Source organism: Leptodactylus fuscus, chromosome 4 (genome assembly GCF_031893055.1).
Source record: "Leptodactylus fuscus isolate aLepFus1 chromosome 4, aLepFus1.hap2, whole genome shotgun sequence".
Lineage (NCBI taxonomy): Eukaryota > Metazoa > Chordata > Amphibia > Anura > Leptodactylidae > Leptodactylus > Leptodactylus fuscus.
Window position 1 is genome coordinate 136,265,689 of NC_134268.1, and position 15,204 is coordinate 136,280,892.

Sequence of the window (15,204 nt, forward strand, 5' to 3'; positions counted from 1 at the left end):
AGCCATCAGAGGAATTGGAAGAGGAGGTGGTGGACGACGAGGACACTGACCCGACCTGGACAGGGCGGATGTCAAGCGGGGAGAGCATTGTAGATGTGGAGGGAAGTGCTGCACCTAAGAGGGTGGCTAGAGGTAGTGGCATGTCCAGAGGCAGAGGACAGCTGTTTCACCGAAGCCAGGCCACAGCCAGCAGGGCCTAAAATGTTCCCTCTTGTAGCCAGCCTAGAAAAACTCCAACATCGAGGCCACAGTCTTCAGTGGTGTTGAACTTTTTTTAATATATGTGCGGCGGACAAATATACTGTGGTTTGCACACTCTGCAACTCAAAACTGAGTAGGGGCTCTGAAAAGAGCAACCTTACAACAACTGGCATGCGTTGTCATTTGGAAAGGCAAGCACTGGGCTCAGTGGCAGAGAGAAAACGCAGGACAATCGTCGTCCGGCGTTGCCGCCACTGCCTCTCCCACTGTTGCCAGTGCTGGCGCTGCAGTCCAGACCAGCAGCCAGGAAACCTCCACATGTGCCTCCACCACTTTGGAGACTTCTCCCTCATCCTCCGCTTTTCCTGCCTCAGCTCTTTCTCCTGCCTTAGCTTCTTCTCCTGTACCATCATGCGCCTCTTCACAGCAACCCACCATCTCCCAGACTTTTGAGCGCAGGCAAAAATACAGCGCTGCTCACCCCCATTCACAAGCCTTAAACGCGCACATCTCCAAACTTCTGGCCCAGGAGATGTTTCGGTTCCAGCTTGTGGAAATTCAGGCCTTCTGTGACCTGATGGCAAGTGCGGCCATGTGTGTGGCAAGTGTGCCATCCCCGCCTTGCACCAGCATGTGTCACGCAATATCAGGCAGGCCCTAAGTTCCGTGATTTGCACAAAGGTCCATTTGACTACCGACGCGTGGACAAGTGCTTGCGGACAGGGACGCTACATTTCACTGACGGCACACTGGGTGAATTTAGTTGAGGCTGGGACCCGGTCACAATCTGGGGCGGTGTACCTCATTTTCCTGCCCAACATTCCTGGCAGGGGCTCTTAATCACCACCCTCCTCCCCCTCCTCCTCCGCCATCACATCGACCCCAGTTACCTGCTGTAAACGCTGCTGCACTAGCATGAGGAGACGTTAGTAGGTCATGCTGAAGCTCATAAAATTGGGGGCAAGACAGCACACTGCCTCCGAGGTGAGTGATGCCCTCCTCGATGAGACGGCAACATGGTTTTTACTGCTGCACCTGGGCCCAGGCATGGTCGTGTGTGATAATGGCCGCAACCTGGTAGTGGCTCTGGAGCTTGCCAACCTCCAACACGTTCCATGCCTGGCCCACGTGTTCAATTTAGTTGTGCAACATTTTTTTAAAACATACCCAAATGTACCCAAGCTACTGGTGAAAGTGTGGCGCTTGTGCGCCCACTTTCGCAAGTCTACAGTAACCGCTGCTAGCCTCCGAAGCCTCCAGCAACGCCACCATCTGCCAGAACACCGGCTGATGTGCGGCGTCCTCACATGCTGGAACTCGACATACCACATGTTGAGCAGAGTGTGTGAGCAGCAAAGACCCTTGATGGAGTACCATCTCCAAAACCCAAGGGTTCCTCAGAGTCAGCTCCCGTACTTTATGCACCATGAGTGGCCATGGATGGCAGACTTATGCGAGATCTAGCGTGTCTTTGAGGAGTCAACCATGAGGGTCAGCTGTGACGACGCACTCGTGAGTATCACAATCCTGCTCCTGAAATATGAAAAAAAAAAAAAAAAACTTTTTAAGTCTTCAGTAGGTGATACCTTTTTTAATGGCTAACTCATAATGATGACAGAATATGACGTTTTAAACTTCCTCTGAGCTCCTTCTTCAGATATATCTAAAAACACTTTCTAGAGGCTGCATATTTATAACTGGACACAGGGGTAGGGTTACAGGATTGGAGGGGGGAAGAGGCTTATTACTATATACTTATAACAACAAACAATCAATTGCCAGATCCCAGGTTATCTTAATGGCTGTCTTAATGATTTGTATAAAAAGACATAAACCCACGTGAGACGTTAATTCCATTGTCCAGCATCTGGAATAGGGTCATGGCCTTGTACTCATAAATCAGTCGCTGTTTCCTTGATTTAAAGTTCCCTTTTAAGATCAAGATTTTCATGTCATTGATGATGTTGTGGTCTTCCTGGCAGAAGTGTTTTGGCACGGGAAGATCAGTTCTCTGTTGTTTGATTGTATGGCGATGTGAATTAATTCTCATTCTGAGTTTCTGTCCGGTCTCTCCAACATACAGATTTTCAGTGGGACATTTGGTGCAAATGATCAAATACACTACAATAGGTGTGTTAGAGGTGAACACACCTGGGATTTTATATTCCCTGTTAGAGTTTGGGATCTTTATCCTGTCAGTGGTCAGTATGTGCGGGCAGGTCTTGCACCTCTTCTGTCCACATGGGAATGTTCCTTTGTTATTTGGAGGTGACAGAGAGCTGCTAATAATCATATTCCTGAGGTTTGGTGGTTGTCTGTAGCACAGGAGAGGGGGGTCTGAAAATATGGATTTTAGATGGTTGTCTTTTTGCAGTAGTGGATGTAATTTGCGTGTGATTCCTCTCAGCGTCTCCAGGTGGGGGTTGTATGTGACGACCAGGGGCACCCGATTGTTCTCCTGTTTGGTATTGTATTTTAATAACTCCGATCTTGGTATTCTGGTGGCCCTGGTGATTTGGTTATCAACTGATCTTGGATGGTAACCCTGCCTCAAGAATGTGTTTTTGAGGCCCCCAAGGTGTTCGTCCCTATCTGCAGGGTTTGAACATATGCAATGGTATCTGATGGCCTGGCTGTATACAATGGAGTTTTTTATGTGTTTAGGAGACGCTGAGAGGAATCACACGCAAATTACATCCACTACTGCAAAAAGACAACCTTCTAAAATCCATATTTTCAGACCTCCCTCTCCTGTGCTACAGACAACCACCAAACCTCAGGAATATGATTATTAGCAGTAGAGATGAGCGAACAGTGTTCTATCGAACACATGTTCGATCGGATATCAGGGTGTTCGCCATGTTCGAATCGAATCGAACACCACGTGGTAAAGTGCGCCAAAATTCGATTCCCCTCCCACCTTCCCTGGCGCCTTTTTTGCACCAATAACAGCGCAGGGGAGGTGGGACAGGAACTACGACACTGGGGGCATTGAAAAAAATTGGAAAAAGTCATTGGCTGCCGAAATCAGGTGACCTCCATTTTAGACGAATAGTGGATTTCAAATCCGGGTCATATGAGAATGTGAACTTTGTGACTATGAGACAGGGATAGCTGTACAGGCAGGGATAGCTAGGGATAACCTTTATTTAGGGGGGAATGTTATTAAAAATAACTTTTTGGGGCTCTATCGGGTGTGTAATTGTGATTTTTGTGAGATAAACTTTTTCCCATAGGGATGCATTGGCCAGCGCTGATTGGCCGAATTCCGTACTCTGGCCAATCAGCACTGGCTAATGCATTGTATTGGCTTGATGAAGCAGTGCTGAATGTGTGTGCTTAGCACACACATTCAGCTCTACTTCATCGGGCTAATAGAATGCATTGGCCAGCGCTGATTGGCCGAATTCCGTACTCTGGCCAATCAGCACTGGCTAATGCATTGTATTGGCTTGATGAAGCAGTGCTGAATGTGTGTGCTTAGCACACACATTCAGCTCTACTTCATCGGGCTAATAGAATGCATTGGCCAATCAGCGCTGGCCAATGCATTCTATTAGCGTGAACTGAGTTTGCACAGGGGTTCTAGTGCACCCTCGGCTCTGCTACATCAGATTGCTACATCTGATGTAGCAGTGCCGAGTGTGCATCAGATGTGTAGTTGAGCAAAACTGACTCAGCACTGCTAAGTCTGCATTCGCATAGGAATGCATTGGCCAGCCTTCGGCCAATCAGCGCTGGCTCTGCCGGAGGAGGCGGAGTCTAAGGTCGGACCTGAATGGAGACTGGTGTGGAGCTATCTTAGACTCCGCCTCCTCCAGCAGAGCCAGCGCTGATTGGTCGAGTTCCGTACTCTGGCCAATCAGCACTGGCCAATGCATTTCTATGGGGAAAAGTTAGCTTGCGAAAATCGCAAACTGACAGGGATTTCCATGAAATAAAGTGACTTTTATGCCCCCAGACATGCTTCCCCTGCTGTCCCAGTGTCATTCCAGGGTGTTGGTATCATTTCCTGGGGTGTCATAGTGGACTTGGTGACCCTCCAGACACGAATTTGGGTTTCCCCCTTAACGAGTTTATGTTCCCCATAGACTATAATGGGGTTCGAAACCCATTCGAACACTCGAACAGTGAGCGGCTGTTCGAATCGAATTTCGAACCTCGAACATTTTAGTGTTCGCTCATCTCTAATTAGCAGCTCTCTGTCACCTCCAAATAACAAAGAAACATTCCCATGTGGACAGAAGAGGTGCAAGACCTGCCCGCACATACTGACCACTGACAGGATAAAGATCCCAAACTCTAACAGGGAATATAAAATCCCAGGTGTGTTCACCTGTAACACACCTATTGTAGTGTATTTGATCATTTGCACCAAATGTTCCACTGAAAATCTGTATGTTGGAGAGACCGGACAGAAACTCAGAATGAGAATTAATTCACATCGCCATACAATCAAACAACAGAGAACTGATCTTCCCGTGCCAAAACACTTCTGCCAGGAAGACCACAACATCATCAATGACATGAAAATCTTGATCTTAAAAGGGAACTTTAAATCAAGGAAACAGCGACTGATTTATGAGTACAAGGCCATGACCCTATTCCAGACGCTGGACAATGGAATTAACGTCTCACGTGGGTTTATGTCTTTTTATACAAATCATTAAGACAGCCATTAAGATAACCTGGGATCTGGCAATTGATTGTTTGTTGTTATAAGTATATAGTAATAAGCCTCTTCCCCCCTCCCTCCTGTAACCCTACCCCTGTGTCCAGTTATAAATATGCAGCCTCTAGAAAGTGTTTTTAGATATATCTGAAGAAGGAGCTCAGAGGAAGCTTCGAAACGTCATATTCTGTCATCATTATGAGTTAGCCATTAAAAAAGGTATCACCTACTGAAGACTTAAAAAGTTTTTTTGTTTTTTTTTCATATTTCATAACCACTGGCTAACACAGTACCAAAACAAACATAATCCTGCTCCTGTGTGTGATGCGAGAATCCCTCATGGCCATCAGGGATAACGCATTGGACGCTGAGGAGTCGGGCATAGGAGCACAACCATCCCAGCAGGATAGTCAGGGCACACTCCTGTCCGCTTCACAGCGTACATTGAGGGAGAGGAGGAGGAGGAGGAAGATGACGAAGTGGCAGATCTCATTGTCACATAGGAGGCTAGAGGGGAAGTTCATTGCGTCCCATTGCTGCAGCGCAGTTGGGGCAAAATGGAGGAGGAAGAGGAGGAAATGGAGAGTGACCATTCCGGTGGGGGCAGCCAAGTGATGCCAAGTAACACTCTGGCACACATGGCTGAATACATGTTGGAGTGCTTTTCAACTTACAAATGCATTGTCAAAATCCTGGAGAGCAACGACTGGATTTTTGCAATTCTCGACCCCCGGTATAAAAATAATGTTTGTAATTTTATTCCGGTAGAGGGGAGGGTCAGTCGCATCAGTGATTACCACAATCAACTGGTGCAGAATATGATGGAGATGTTTCCATCAACTCTCATTGGCGGCACAAAGGAGAGTTCCTCTAACAGGCGAACAACTGTCATCTGGTCCACAGCTGGCAGGGGCACACTCTCCAAGGTCTGGGACACGTTAATGGCACCCCGTGGACAAACTACTGCCACTGAGGGGCCTAGTGTCACCAGGAGGGACAAGTATAGGAGTAAGGTGCGGGAGTACCTGGCCAACACCAGCCCTGTACGCATTGGAGGTCCTTTCCTGCCCTGCCGCCATCGTGCTTTTGGAAAGGGTCTTCAGCGCAGCCGGTGGCATAATTACGGATAAGCGCAGCCGGCTGTCAGCTGACAGTGCTGACTGGCTGATGCTGATAAAAATGAACAGCCACTGTATAGACCCATCATTTTCATGTCCACCAGGGTCAAGCACCCAGACATGAAGTTTCATGTGTGTACTCACCCTCGACAATTCCTCCTCCTCCTCATACTCCTCCACCGTCAGCGTTGCACAATTGTGCTCCTACTAGGCTCAATCCACCCTGATTCCCCCCAACTCTGCTGGTTAGAGGCTCAATCCACCCTGATTCCCCCCAACTCTGCTGGTTAGAGTCTCAATCCACCCTGATTCACTCAAACTCTGCTGGTTAGAGACTCAATCCACCCTTATTTCCCCCAACTCTACTGGTTAGAGGCTCAATCCACCCTGATTCCCCCCAACTCTGCTGGTTAGAGTCTTAATCCACCCTGATTCCCCCAAACTCTGCTGGTTAGAGTCGCAATCCACCCTCATTCCCCCCAACTCTGCTGGTTACAGTCTCAATCTACCCTGATTCCCCCCAACTCTGCTGTTTAGAGTCTCAATCCACCCTGATTCCCCTTAACTCTGCTGGTTAGAGTCTCAATCCACATGGATTCCCCCAAACTCTGCTGGTTAGAGTCTCAATCCACCCTCATTCCCCCCAACTCTGCTGGTTAGAGGCTCAATCCACCCCGATTCCCCCCAAATCTGCTGGTTAGAGTCTCAATCCACCCCGATTCCCCCCAACTCTGCTGGTTAGAGTCTCAATCCACCCTGATTCCCCCCAACTCTGCTGGTTAGAGGCTCAACTCACTCAAGGGCCAAAAACACTGCCGGTGCAAGGCTCTACTCACTGCAAGGGCCCAAAACACTGCTTTTTAAAGGCTCTACTCACTCCAAGGGCCCAAAACTTTGATGGTGCAAGGCTCTACTCACTCTAAGGACCTAAAACTCTGCTGGTAAGAGGCTGAAGTCACCTAAAGGGCCTCAATCTCTGCTGGTAGCTCAGCTTAAGGGCCTGTAACTTAATTTTGAAGGGCTCAGGTTAAGGGCCATAAAAGTGAATTTTGGAAGGTCTTACCACATTTCACACACACACAAACACACACACACACACACAATGACAGTTCAGGGTGGGTACTGTTGGATTTCCCATTGCCTTTTCCATCTGTGGTTGTCATGGGCAATGTGATTTAAAGGGGTGCTTGTTAATGTTTCTTTAGCTTGAATTTGGGTTTCTTTCCATCCAATTGGGAAAGAAAGAAGGTTTCCAGGTATTTTCCCACTTTGATAGAGGTTTTTTTGAGTGTAGAAAGTGTGTAGTTGCTAGACTGTGATGGTGGGGTAAAACTGTGACTTGGGCTTGTTAGATGCCCCCAGGCATACTTCCCCTGCTGTCCCAGTTGCATTGCAGAGGTGTTGGCATCAATTGCTGAGGTGTCATAGTTGACTTGGTGACCCTCCTAAGTTGAATGGTGGGTTCCCCTGAAACAAAGCATTTTTCCCATAGACTATAATGGGGTTCGATATTCGATCGAATAGTCGAATATTGAGTGGCTATTCGAAACGAATAACGAATATCGAATATTTTACTGTTCGCTCATCTCTAATAAAGTGTAAAAAAAACATAGCACTCTCTTAACAGGTCCCTACAATTTATGACAAATTAGCCAACATGTTTGAAGCCAATATAGCAGCATTCATAACAATATATTTGACTGAATATATTGAATCCAGGAAAGTAGGGGTGTGGATGGCTGTCTGTGATGAACAGAGTCTATGTACAGTATGATGTTGCTTGCCTTTGATGTGTGTTCTGTAAGAACCATAGATATGCCTGTTAGGTCTGGTTCACATCTGCCTCATCAGGCCATTCCGTTCTCCTCTCCTGCAAGCAGCACTTTTATCTCCGCATTATTTGTGCGGAAATCGAGCAGAAAGTACATGGACACCATTATAGTCTACGGGGTCTGGAGTTGTCCTTAGGTAAACTCTTTTTTATGCACATTAAGTTTCCGCTCAGTGGGTCCCCAAGCAGGCTTCCCGAATGGAAACCCATGCGCAGATGTGAACCGGGCATAAGAATCATAGAATGGACGCAGTGGCACAAATAGGAAAGGCTGAGCTCCAAGGCGAACATTTTTCATGGAGCCTCTGCACACAGAATAATACCCCAAAGTGGCCCCTGCACACAGAATAATACCCCAAAGTGGCCCCTGCACACAGTATTATGCCCCAAAGTGGCCCTTACACAAACTATTATGCCCCATTGTGGACCACCCATGAACCCAGACCCTATAGTATAATAATCGGAGACCCAGGAGAGGATACAAACATAAAAAACACTGCTACTTACCTCTCCTGGGCTCCGGCACGCTCCCCACTGATTTTGGCCATCTTCAGTGATGGAAGAGACGTCACTTAAGCCGGGATTGCGTCGAGATGTATAAGGATGCAAGCCCTGCCCACGTGACATCTGGGACGTTACCAAGTGGGCCGAAGCCTGCCAGAGCCCAGAAGAAGTAAGTAATAGTGTTTTTTTATGTTCCCTCTCCTCCCCTGGGCCTCCAATCATTATACTCAGGGGGTCTGAAAAGACCCCAGAGTATAATGATAGCAGTGTTTGTGGGGTGTGCAGGTTCGTGGCCTCACTTACCGATCCTGGCTCCTGATCACATCTGCCTCTGCCAGAAGGGGAAGCACAGGCGGCAATGAGCAGGAGTCAGGATCAGTAAGTAAATGAGGCCCGTTGCCTGCTTGAATTACTCCAGCAGCTAATGGCTTATTAAAAAAATAAATAAATCTGCAGTGACAGCAGTTGCCACCAGGCCTCCTAATGTCCAGGGCCCTGTGGCAGCTGCTATCGCTCCTACCCTGTTAGTTATACCCCTGCCCTTAGCTATTATGTATATGCATATCAAAGTACTAGTATAATAGGGCACACATAGGCTTCTTTATAGTTATAATTAAAGATCATATAAGAGATACTCTTAAATTACATTCATAAAAAGCTAGAACACAGACTTTCATTATATATTTTATGCAATTACACGCAGGACTCATTATTTCAATATCCACTATCTACAACAACAGGCAGAATGCTAATGTGAGTTTATGGGAAAAGATGTGTAAATATGAATTAATAAGAATCTGAGTATTCTGCCTTTATTAACTAAGGTATGCTATTCCACGAACATGCTAATTCATGTTAGCAATGCATGTGAAGGTAGTAACAATCTACTGCTTAGCTTTATCTAGAAGGCCATTTCCATATATCTGATATATATTCAATTCTATTCACTTCTTTTCTAGTCAGTAAAATTACCTTTAAAATATCACTAGCACAATGTGTTCTATTGCTAGATGGAGTGTTCTGCTAAAGTGGCAATAAGAGAAGAAAAGACGTTTCAGCTACTTAATACTTATAGTTCGATAATAGTTATAGCAATATTTAATGTAAAAAGATTACTGCATGGAGGGGCAACACGGTGGCTCAGTGGTTAGCACTGCAGCCTTGCAGCACTGGAGTCCTGGGTTTGAATCCCACCAGGAACAACATCTGCAAGGAGTTTGTATGTTCTCCCCGTGTTTGCGTGGATATCCTCCCATTCTCCAAAGACATACCGATAGGAAAAAAAATGTACATTGTGATCCCTATATGGGGCTCACAATCTACATAAAAAAAAAAAAAAAGATTACTGCATGGCTACGGTAAATACTCTATTTTATACCTTAGGTGACATATGTTGTAATAGTATGGCGTGGCTGCATGGTTCTTGAGCGGGTTTTGAAGATGAAGTAATTTATTGGGAGGTTTCTAATATACAGTATACACCACTATAATCGCCTTCAGAATGGAAGTGGTTCCTAAAAAGTTAGTATGGGAAATTTTCTTGTAACTATTTATCAATGTACTTGCGTGGTATGACAGTCTGAAAAGCACTACTTATCTATATTTTAAACCGCATCTTACAGCTTTGCCTACCTACTAATGCTTAAAGGGGTTGTGCACTTTCAGACCAATAGTGATAAAAAAAATGTTACTGTTTGAGTTATAAAAAGTTATACAATTTCCCTATATGCTTTCTGTATCAATTCCTCATGGTTTTCTACATCTGTGCTTGCTGTCATTCATTCTGTTTACTCCTGCTGGGTAAAAATCACTATGACTATAAGGAGATGTGCATCTGTGTATCCATCACTTGACCATGGACTGATTTTTATCCTCTGTCAGTAAAGAGAATGAATGACAGCAAAGCAGAGACCTAGGAAACCATGAGGAATTGATACAAAAGGTATCAGAAAGCTTTACTGCAAACAATAACATTTTGCTCTCAATATTGGTCTGAAATTAGAGAGTCCCTTTAACTGTACAAGACGACTAGTACTAGGTAAGAAAATTGGTATTAAATGTAATAGTGTTCGAAAACTCTTTCAATCCAATATTTTTTCTGGAAAAATCCTGAATTGAGAACCATTTTCCAAGATATATTGCAAAAGATAGAATACACTATAAATATTCACACCTAAATGGTAAATTTTACAGTAAGTTTCCAAGGTTTTTAGTAACTAGCCTGTATGAACTTATATTTATGATATACAAGTTGCCCTTCCAGGGAAATAAGTGGGCAGCATTAGCATATATATTACATAGCAAAATAAATAAATAAATAAATCTACTGCAAAGAAAGTGTTATGGTAATATCTGTGGAGCAAATATCAGAAATTTCAGGACCTGGCTCACAACAGAGACCAGTAGAACGGGTTGTTTAAATCCTATACAGTGCTGAGAGATAGATCTCAGACAACCAATCGCCTTAGCCTAGCACCAGGCACAAAGCCAGGTGGACTTGTGCAACCCAACTTGTACAAGAAATGAACACGCCACTGCAGAATCAGAAGTCATACCAGAACCCTCAATAAACTTAGAAGGCAGATCTAAATCAAGAGAACAAATCAAGATAGTGAACATCCAGGCAAATAGTGAGATTCAGGGGTTAATGTCAGAGCCAAAAACAGGAGAAAAATTAATTTTCCATATTGAACCAGAATTTAGTATAAACATTGATGCACAAACAGTCAGGTCATAAAAGCCAGGCTATGTACAACCAAATAGCAGACACCTGGCAGGGGAGGAATAAAGTTTATATATGCCTCCTCAGCTGTTACTTGAATAAGCCTAGGAGAACTCTGACACTGCAGAAGCTTCCCAGGTCAGCACAGTAACCTTAAAGCAATAGTAGCTGAATTGAGATTCCTGACAAACTTAAAATTATTTTTTTTTTATACAAGGTTGGTGTCATATAAGGGGGATTACAGTTATATGTTGTTAGAATAATCATAAGTTGAAAGGGCCTCATTCCAAACAGGCGACATAGATGTTATAAGGTGCAGACCTAGCAGTTCTTAGTTAAATGGGAGCTTTAAGTGGGGTGAACTGTAACTGCCTCTCTGTCAGTCATCTGTTCATCCTCAGAAGCATGATTGAAGATACTACAGATATTAGAAAAGTAATCTTCTGGAAGATGCTGGAGACAACGAATGCATCAGTCTATTTTAGTCTTCTGTGTAGGTTTAGAAGGAAATGCATGAGGACTAGCAAGAAATGCTTGACTCTGAGTACAGATCATAAATACTAGAGATGAGCGAACAGTGTTCTATCGAACACATGTTCGATCGGATATCAGGGTGTTCGCCATGTTCGAATCGAATCGAACACCACGTGGTAAAGTGCGCCAAAATTCGATTCCCCTCCCACCTTCCCTGGCGCCTTTTTTGCACCAATAACAGCGCAGGGGAGGTGGGACAGGAACTACGACACTGGGGGCATTGAAAAAAATTGGAAAAAGTCATTGGCTGCCGAAATCAGGTGACCTCCATTTTAGACGAATAGTGGATTTCAAATCCGGGTCATATGAGAATGTGAACTTTGTGACTATGAGACAGGGATAGCTGTACAGGCAGGGATAGCTAGGGATAACCTTTATTTAGGGGGGAATGTTATTAAAAATAACTTTTTGGGGCTCTATCGGGTGTGTAATTGTGATTTTTGTGAGATAAACTTTTTCCCATAGGGATGCATTGGCCAGCACTGATTGGCCGAATTCCGTACTCTGGCCAATCAGTGCTGGCCAATGCATTCTATTAGCTTGATGAAGCAGAGTGTGCACAAGGGTTCAAGCGCACCCTCGGCTCTGATGTAGCAGAGCCGAGGCTGCACAAGGGTTCAAGCGCACCCTCGGCTCTGATGTAGGAGAGCCGAGGGTGCACTTGAACCCTTGTGCACCCTCAGCTCTGCTACATCAGAGCCGAGGGTGCGCTTGAACCCTTGTGCACACTCTGCTTCATCAAGCTAATAGAATGCATTGGCCAGCGCTGATTGGCCAATGTATTCTATTAGCCTGATGAAGTAGAGCTGAATGTGTGTGCTAAGCACACACATTCAGCTCTACTTCATCGGGCTAATAGAATGCATTGGCCAGCGCTGATTGGCCAGAGTACGGAACTCGACCAATCAGCGCTGGCTCTGCTGGAGGAGGCGGAGTCTAAGATCGCTCCACACCAGTCTCCATTCAGGTCCGACCTTAGACTCCGCCTCCTCCGGCAGAGCCAGCGCTGATTGGCCGAAGGCTGGCCAATGCATTCCTATGCGAATGCAGAGACTTAGCAGTGCTGAGTCAGTTTTGCTCAACTACACATCTGATGCACACTCGGCACTGCTACATCAGATGTAGCAATCTGATGTAGCAGAGCCGAGGGTGCACTAGAACCCCTGTGCAAACTCAGTTCACGCTAATAGAATGCATTGGCCAGCGCTGATTGGCCAATGCATTCTATTAGCCCGATGAAGTAGAGCTGAATGTGTGTGCTAAGCACACACATTCAGCACTGCTTCATCACGCCAATACAATGCATTAGCCAGTGCTGATTGGCCAGAGTACGGAATTCGGCCAATCAGCGCTGGCTCTGCTGGAGGAGGCGGAGTCTAAGGTCGGACCTGAATGGAGACTGGTGTGGAGCGATCTTAGACTCCGCCTCCTCCAGCAGAGCCAGCGCTGATTGGTCGAGTTCCGTACTCTGGCCAATCAGCGCTGGCCAATGCATTCTATTAGCCCGATGAAGTAGAGCTGAATGTGTGTGCTTAGCACACACATTCAGCTCTACTTCATCAGGCTAATAGAATACATTGGCCAATCAGCGCTGGCCAATGCATTCTATTAGCTTGATGAAGCAGAGTGTGCACAAGGGTTCAAGCGCACCCTCGGCTCTGATGTAGCAGAGCTGAGGGTGCACAAGGGTTCAAGTGCACCCTCGGCTCTCCTACATCAGAGCCGAGGGTGCGCTTGAACCCTTGTGCAGCCTCGGCTCTGCTACATCAGAGCCGAGGGTGCGCTTGAACCCTTGTGCACACTCTGCTTCATCAAGCTAATAGAATGCATTGGCCAGCACTGATTGGCCAGAGTACGGAATTCGGCCAATCAGCGCTGGCCAATGCATTCTATTAGCCCGATGAAGTAGAGCTGAATGTGTGTGCTAAGCACACACATTCAGCACTGCTTCATCACGCCAATACAATGCATTAGCCAGTGCTGATTGGCCAGAGTACGGAATTCGGCCAATCAGCGCTGGCTCTGCTGGAGGAGGCGGAGTCTAAGATCGCTCCACACCAGTCTCCATTCAGGTCCGACCTTAGACTCCGCCTCCTCCAGCAGAGCCAGCGCTGATTGGCCGAATTCCGTACTCTGGCCAATCAGCACTGGCTAATGCATTGTATTGGCTTGATGAAGCAGTGCTGAATGTGTGTGCTTAGCACACACATTCAGCTCTACTTCATCGGGCTAATAGAATGCATTGGCCAATCAGCGCTGGCCAATGCATTCTATTAGCGTGAACTGAGTTTGCACAGGGGTTCTAGTGCACCCTCGGCTCTGCTACATCAGATTGCTACATCTGATGTAGCAGTGCCGAGTGTGCATCAGATGTGTAGTTGAGCAAAACTGACTCAGCACTGCTAAGTCTGCATTCGCATAGGAATGCATTGGCCAGCCTTCGGCCAATCAGCGCTGGCTCTGCCGGAGGAGGCGGAGTCTAAGGTCGGACCTGAATGGAGACTGGTGTGGAGCGATCTTAGACTCCGCCTCCTCCAGCAGAGCCAGCGCTGATTGGCCGAATTCCGTACTCTGGCCAATCAGCACTGGCTAATGCATTGTATTGGCGTGATGAAGCAGTGCTGAATGTGTGTGCTTAGCACACACATTCAGCTCTACTTCATCGGGCTAATAGAATGCATTGGCCAGCGCTGATTGGCCAGAGTACGGAATTCGGCCAATCAGCGCTGGCTCTGCTGGAGGAGGCGGAGTCTAAGATCGCTCCACACCAGTCTCCATTCAGGTCCGACCTTAGACTCCGCCTCCTCCAGCAGAGCCAGCGCTGATTGGCCGAATTCCGTACTCTGGCCAATCAGCACTGGCTAATGCATTGTATTGGCTTGATGAAGCAGTGCTGAATGTGTGTGCTTAGCACACACATTCAGCTCTACTTCATCGGGCTAATAGAATGCATTGGCCAATCAGCGCTGGCCAATGCATTCTATTAGCGTGAACTGAGTTTGCACAGGGGTTCTAGTGCACCCTCGGCTCTGCTACATCAGATTGCTACATCTGATGTAGCAGTGCCGAGTGTGCATCAGATGTGTAGTTGAGCAAAACTGACTCAGCACTGCTAAGTCTGCATTCGCATAGGAATGCATTGGCCAGCCTTCGGCCAATCAGCGCTGGCTCTGCCGGAGGAGGCGGAGTCTAAGGTCGGACCTGAATGGAGACTGGTGTGGAGCGATCTTAGACTCCGCCTCCTCCAGCAGAGCCAGCGCTGATTGGCCGAATTCCGTACTCTGGCCAATCAGCACTGGCTAATGCATTGTATTGGCGTGATGAAGCAGTGCTGAATGTGTGTGCTTAGCACACACATTCAGCTCTACTTCATCGGGCTAATAGAATGCATTGGCCAGCGCTGATTGGCCGAATTCCGTACTCTGGCCAATCAGCACTGGCTAATGCATTGTATTGGCTTGATGAAGCAGTGCTGAATGTGTGTGCTTAGCACACACATTCAGCTCTACTTCATCGGGCTAATAGAATGCATTGGCCAGCGCTGATTGGCCGAATTCCGTACTCTGGCCAATCAGCACTGGCTAATGCATTGTATTGGCTTGATGAAGCAGTGCTGAATGTG

At 46.5% G+C, this 15,204-nt stretch overlaps 1 protein-coding gene across 3 annotated transcripts in view; it reads right to left on the bottom strand.

Annotated features, from left to right (window-relative positions):
• Nucleotides 1–15,204, bottom strand: part of VWC2 (von Willebrand factor C domain containing 2) — a 414,069-nt gene that overhangs the window by 211,576 nt on the left and 187,289 nt on the right. The gene's annotated exons all lie outside the window — the stretch shown is intronic.